This window comes from Myotis brandtii, unplaced genomic scaffold (assembly GCF_000412655.1).
Source record: "Myotis brandtii unplaced genomic scaffold, ASM41265v1 scaffold44, whole genome shotgun sequence".
NCBI lineage: Eukaryota > Metazoa > Chordata > Mammalia > Chiroptera > Vespertilionidae > Myotis > Myotis brandtii.
In genome coordinates this window covers 348,951-355,082 of record NW_005366833.1, presented here as the reverse complement: position 1 = coordinate 355,082, position 6,132 = coordinate 348,951, and the positions used below count along the sequence as shown (strand labels likewise).

At 42.7% G+C, this 6,132-nt stretch overlaps 1 long non-coding RNA gene across 1 annotated transcript in view; it reads right to left on the bottom strand.

Moving 5' to 3' along the window:
* Positions 1–6,132, bottom strand: part of LOC102249750 — a 55,163-nt gene that overhangs the window by 6,985 nt on the left and 42,046 nt on the right. Inside the window, exon 2 of the long non-coding RNA XR_314064.2 lies at positions 2,860–2,980. This is a non-coding gene — a long non-coding RNA (uncharacterized LOC102249750). The remainder of the gene's footprint in view (positions 1–2,859; positions 2,981–6,132) is intronic.

The following is a 6,132-nucleotide window of genomic DNA, read 5'->3' as shown; positions in this document are numbered from 1 at the left end:
AAGGATGTCCGACTGCAGCTTAGGTCTGCTCCCCGCTGGCAAGTGGACATCCCCTGAGGGCTGCCGGGCTGCCAGAGGGATGTCTGATTGCCAGCTTAGGCCCAATCCCCCGGGGAGCCTGGCCTAAGCCAGCAGGTGGTCATCCCCCGAGGGGTCCCAGACTGCAAGAGGGCACAGGCCAGGCTGAGGGACCCACCCAAGTGCACAAATTTTTGTGCACTGGGCCTCCAGTAATAATATATAGAAAATTTACTAGACCATTTCTGACCACGCAGCCCACTGAGCCGAACCTAATGTACCCCTTGCCACACAGAAATGCTAGATACAATGTAACAAAATATTATCCACATAACCAAATTTGATAAGAAAAAAATAGATCCTCAGGTGCCAAGGATGCCATGAAATCCAGCCAGAAGAGTAAATATGAGCTGATACCAGAAGGAAGCCACAGAAGTTTCCGATGGAGTTATGGGTCCTTTAGGCAAGGGAACTAGTTTCCTAACACCTTCAGAAAGCAAACAAAGAAATGTGACTCCAGGCCTTTAGGAGGGACAGAATGGAACTGAAATCCCTGCATAAACATATCATCTGCCTGGGGTTTTGAGAAAGGAAAAAAAAGTCACCTATAAAAATCAAAACTCTGAGCCTACACCACACACACAGTTTGGATATCTTAATTTATAATACTTTAATGATGTGGAACCTCTAGCTGGTAATATATATATATATATATCCCTAACATGCAAATAGTGCAAATAGACTGAACAGCGGAACAACTGAACAACTGAACAACCAGTTGCTATGACGTATGCTGACCACCAGAGGCACATGCAGAACATGGTGGGATGGTGGAGCAGGTGAGCCGGGCGCCAGACCAAGGCTGTCATCAGGGCGAGCCTCTGGTGGTTACTGAAAATTCGTTGCTCCCGGGAGCCGTGGTACCACCGGGTGCTTGCACCTGCTGCCGGCACAGGCCCCACTCGCACCACTGCTAATCCAGGTTATCTGACTCTAAAGCCAGCCCTCTTTCAATTAAAAAAAAAATGAGATAAGCAGAGGAGATAGCCAGAGGCCCTGGAGTGAGAGCCAGGAATTCCAGAAACCAGACAGATGATGTGAAGACTAAGGCAGACCAGAACTAAGATAAGAGGGAGTGTTGGGAACCACATCCATCTGGAAGGTGCATGCCACCTAATTATAGCTCTAAATTATTGGTGGTACACGGGAGTGTGGGCTTGGTATTTTTAGGCTGTTTTAATTTTAAGAGAAGTTGAAACCTGGACTTTTGTATGAAATCATTCTGATTTTAAAATACTGTGAAGCTCAAACAGAACATGTCTGCAGGAGGCATGTGGGCTGTTGATACAAATTTGCAATCCCCAGTCTAGACGAATTCGAGAGCAGCAGGGAAGATGCACTGTCGTCAGTAGAGACCTATGCTTCTAGTGTAGACCTACGCATAGAAAGTATTTGGCTAGGGCCCGCGTAAATCATCTTGGCAACAGTTATCCAACATGAACTTTGATGGGTCCATGAAAGGAAGAAGTTGGGATCAGTTAATTTATAACTAGCTTTATTCCCCCCAGGATCACTATGTGCTGTTAAAGCAAAGAAACAACAAAAACTACAGGAGGATAAACAACTTCCATCGTGATCCCTGAGCATGGCAATGAGCAAGGAACCCAAACGGCCTATACATTACTGACTAGGCCAGTGATGGCAAACCTATTGAGCTTGGCGTGTCAGCATTTTGAAAAACCCTAACTTAACTCTGGTGCCGTGTCACATATAGAAATTTTTTATATTTGCAACCATAGTAAAACAAAGACTTATATATATTTTTAAAATATATTTTATTGATATTTTACAGAGAGGAAAGGAGAGAGATAGAGAGTTAGAAACATCGATGAGAGAGAAACATCGATCAGCTGCCTCCTGCACACTCCCTACTGGGTATGTACCCACAACCAAGGTACATGCCCTTGACCGGAATCGAACCTGGGACCCTTGAGTCCGCAGGCCGACACTCTATCCACTGAGCCAAACCAGTTAGGGCAAGACTTAGATTTTTGATATTTATTGTATATATTTAAATGCCATTTAACAAAAAAAAACTACCAAAAAAATGAGTTTGCGTGTCACCTCTGACACGCGTGTCATAGGTTCGCCATCACTGGACTAGGCTGTTCTCCCAAAGAAAATACAGTCAAAAGATAAGCTGATGATGGCCCTTAACTTAATTCAAATTTCCATTAGAGCTCTGTAATCACTTTCAACATGCCAGCAATCATGGGAAAGTTCATCTTTATCTCCTGGTGGGTGCCTTTCCCTAGTGTTTTTTCATCTAAGGAATAGAAAGATGTCACAAACTGTTCTTCCAAGAGAGGAGCTGTCATCAAATAAATGTCTGCTTCCATTTCAGCCCCTCTAACTCTGGCAATGCCTGGAATGGAGAAGTACTTCACAGATTTTCTCAATTTAACCTCCCCCACCTGAACAACAACTAAGTACATGCCTCCGAAATTGTTGGGACATTTTTCCTATGGTGTTCATTAACTCAATTAAATCACAAGCAACTTAGTCACCAAGGCCTTCGGAAAAGTTATTTTGTGGAGCATATTTCTGATTTGAGGTCCTAGAATTTCTCTTATACTCGTCTGTAATTTTTAAAAGGCATCAGAAGCCAATAGGAGAACTCAATGACAACCTTTGCATATCCTTGGATCGGGGAAAGAGGAATTATTTGATTGCTGTCCTGGACAGCTAGCATGTTTACATGTATTAGTGAGGCTAGGCTAATTCCTGGAACAAATAACCCAGTATTTTGATGTACTAACAGAATGAAAATTTATTTCTTACTTCTGTCACAGGGTGGGGTGAGGGAACGCTGAGTTCTGCTCCAGTGAATTAATCAGGGACTCAGGATCCTTCCATCTTGTGGTTTCATCATCCTCTTACTCCAGGGGTTGGCAAACTTTTCCTGTAAAGGGCCATAGTAAATATTTTAGGTTTTGTGGGCCATATGGTCTCTGTCACAACTATTCAACTCTGCCACTGTAACACAAAGCAACCATAGACAATGTATAAATGAATGAGCATGCTGTGTTCCAATAAAACTTTATTTACAAAAACAGGCAGTGGGCTTCAGTTTGCCAAACCCTGCTCTAAAGACCTTGTTCCTCTCTGCATTCAGACAGTGGGTAGAGAAAGAGTGAGTACTATGGAAGAGGCACATGTAAAATTAATGCCTATTCCCATACACTGTCATGAGGATTATACTAAACAATGTTTGTAAAGTGCTTAGTGCAAAGGTCAGTATATAGAAGTTGCTTGATAAATGGCACTGTCCTCTTTATTTTTTTATGCAGAAACAAAGTACCTTTGGTATTTACAGGAGGAAGTGGTCATACTGAGGGAGATCAGGAAAGGTTACAGTTGATTTTCTGAAGGAGAACAAGATTTTAACAAACAGAAGTAGGGGAACAGCTTGAGCAAATGTGTCGCAGCTGGAAGCATTGTAGGTTTAGTAAGTGTGTGCAGTTCAGTTTGGCTGTTAACAACATGGGGTTATGTGAAGGAATTGTGGGACGTAAATTTGGAAAGCTAAGAATGCTATCAACACCAGGTTTAAAGTTCAGTGGCAACAGAGCCACTGAAAATTGTTGAGAATACATACTAGTATACATGCAAGTCCTGTGTTCCAAAAATCCTGTTTGTAAATTTGTTGTGTGAAACACAGACTATGTTTTCTAACATAGTATATGAAATGGGCGTTAGAGTCCCAGATTAGTCAACAGAAGCTTGTTTATCAGGTGTTTATGACTTGTAACTATCTGCGAAGGAGAACAGTTTTACCCAACCAGCATGCCCAGAAAATTATTCTGCTATAGAGCCATATAAATGTTGCTCTAATTATCATTGTCTTAATCTAAAATAAGCTTTTCTTAAAAAGTTCCTCAGTTAATCTATACAGAGATTTACAGCCAACTATTGAAATTCCTGGAAGAGTATGCATAATAAATATAAACACAATTTTTTGCCAGCTCATTTGGATACTGAGAAATGATTTGCATAAAGGTAGAACCATGAAGTCAAAAGTGTGTTTAGCTGGGCCTTCATTTCTAGATCCCTAAAAAGAAGTACTTACCCATAATTGATGCAAACCTGTTGGCTTATTTGTCAGAATCCATCTGTGTTGAAAGCATTGGCTTTAACTGCCTTCTGTGCAGGAATCCCTTCTTCCACCTGCTGCTGGAGAAACCTGTTCTGATATTCAAGTAAGGTCTACCTAAATTGCAGTTGAGTGGAAGCCTCAAAATTAGAGGACCCAAGACCAGTGCCTCATTCTAACAGTTAATGTTAATAGTCATTTATTTATTCCACAAATATTTATGAGTATCTGCTATGTGCCAAATACTGCACTGGCAACAGAGGAAGTAGAGACAGTCCACCTGAAACAGTGTTTACACTATCATATTATAATTTATTCCGAAGAGATAATATCTGAGCTGAGATGCTAAAACAAACAGAAGTTTTACAGAGAATGGGAGGCCAACATCTCAGGTAAGGAGACCAGGAAATATCCAAAGCATTTGATCACAGAACATTGTTGCATATTCAACAAGTATTTTGCTAAGTGGATGGGTGGATGTGAAGAAACCTTCCTTGGAAGCCCAATATTGTCCTCTACCCGAGGTAAGTCAGTCAGTCCTTCTTCCTTACAGATCTCCAGTGTGGTTTGTAGTTTTATCCCAATTCTACCTCTGGATCTCCAGAAGACACGCTGACTTTTTCTGATTTCGTTTAAGTTAAAAATTTTAAATCTTGACAATGAAGGGTTTTCATCCTAATGCACAGCTTAAGCAAAGGAGATGCTGAATATAACCCCATCCCCACATACCCACTGTGAGCTCAGTGCTGACCTGTGTGCTGGGGAGAGATGCTACCAGATGTGATTGGGCCATTGAGAAATACTAATCTCCCTGGAGAATCAAGATTTGTATTCGAGAAGTAAATCAGAACCAAGCCAGCAAGAACCACATTGTCTGATTTGGATTAAAAGTTATACAAGAATTTGGATTGCTCACAGTCATTAATGCAGCTGAAGCTCAGAGTTCTGTCTCTCATAGACAATTCTCTGAAACACTTTGTAGAGATAAACTTTGCTAGTTGACGGGGTTTGAATGTGGCCAACCTAAAGAATTTCTGCAGTTTCCTCCTTTCCACAAGGGTTTGCCTGGCCTGGGAGACACTTTCTTTGCTTACTTCTTTCCTTCTTCTCCTTATCCCACCCCCTTCACTTCCCCTCTCCCCATTGTCTGTTTCACATCCAGAATTACAACTAATTGTACAAATTGAAGGAGATTATGAAACTCAAGGGAAGGAGACAGATGCAAGGAATGCTGGGTAAAATCACAGAGTGATAAATCAAAAAGCAGAGTTTCGAGGAGCTGAGCAAATTCTCATTTCTTCACTTTAGTGTGGGAACTATGCCTCAGCTTCCCAGACAAATGTCCCTTTGCCTTCTCTGGGTCTCCTGACCCTTGTCACAGGACCCTCAAAAGGCATCCTCTTAAAAAGGTTCTTTGATATTAAGTTTATATGATCCGGTATTTAAAGACAGATTTTCCATGCCACTGAAAATGATCTTATATTTAAATCTCTTCAGAGAGAAAAAAATGGCGACCAGCAGGAAGGTAGGGAGAGAGAGAGTGTGAGAGTGCAAGGAAGTGATAGAGGAGTGTGTGGACGTGTGTGGTGTGTGTGTATGAGCTAGGGACAGTTAGATTCTGCAGGTCTTCTGAGGGGCTGCTAAACCCGGCAGTCTTAGGTGGCGGAGTCCCGCTCCCAGTGCGTACACTCCTGGGCGGCCAGCACAGGCACAGCGACCACGCCATCTTGGGAAACAGAGCTGCTTGAGACTAGGATCCTGGCCTCAGCACCACCCAGTCTGATCTCAGACGCATACCAGGACCCTGCAGCCACTGGGGACAGAGACCTGCGACCACAGCTACAGACCTGCGGACACCAAAAGTTCAGAAATCCCTGCGGCAGATCCGTGAGTAACAGAGCCCATCCCCCCTTCCCGCAGGCTAGCGGGCAGCGCCATAGTAACTGATAGACCCGCCCCTT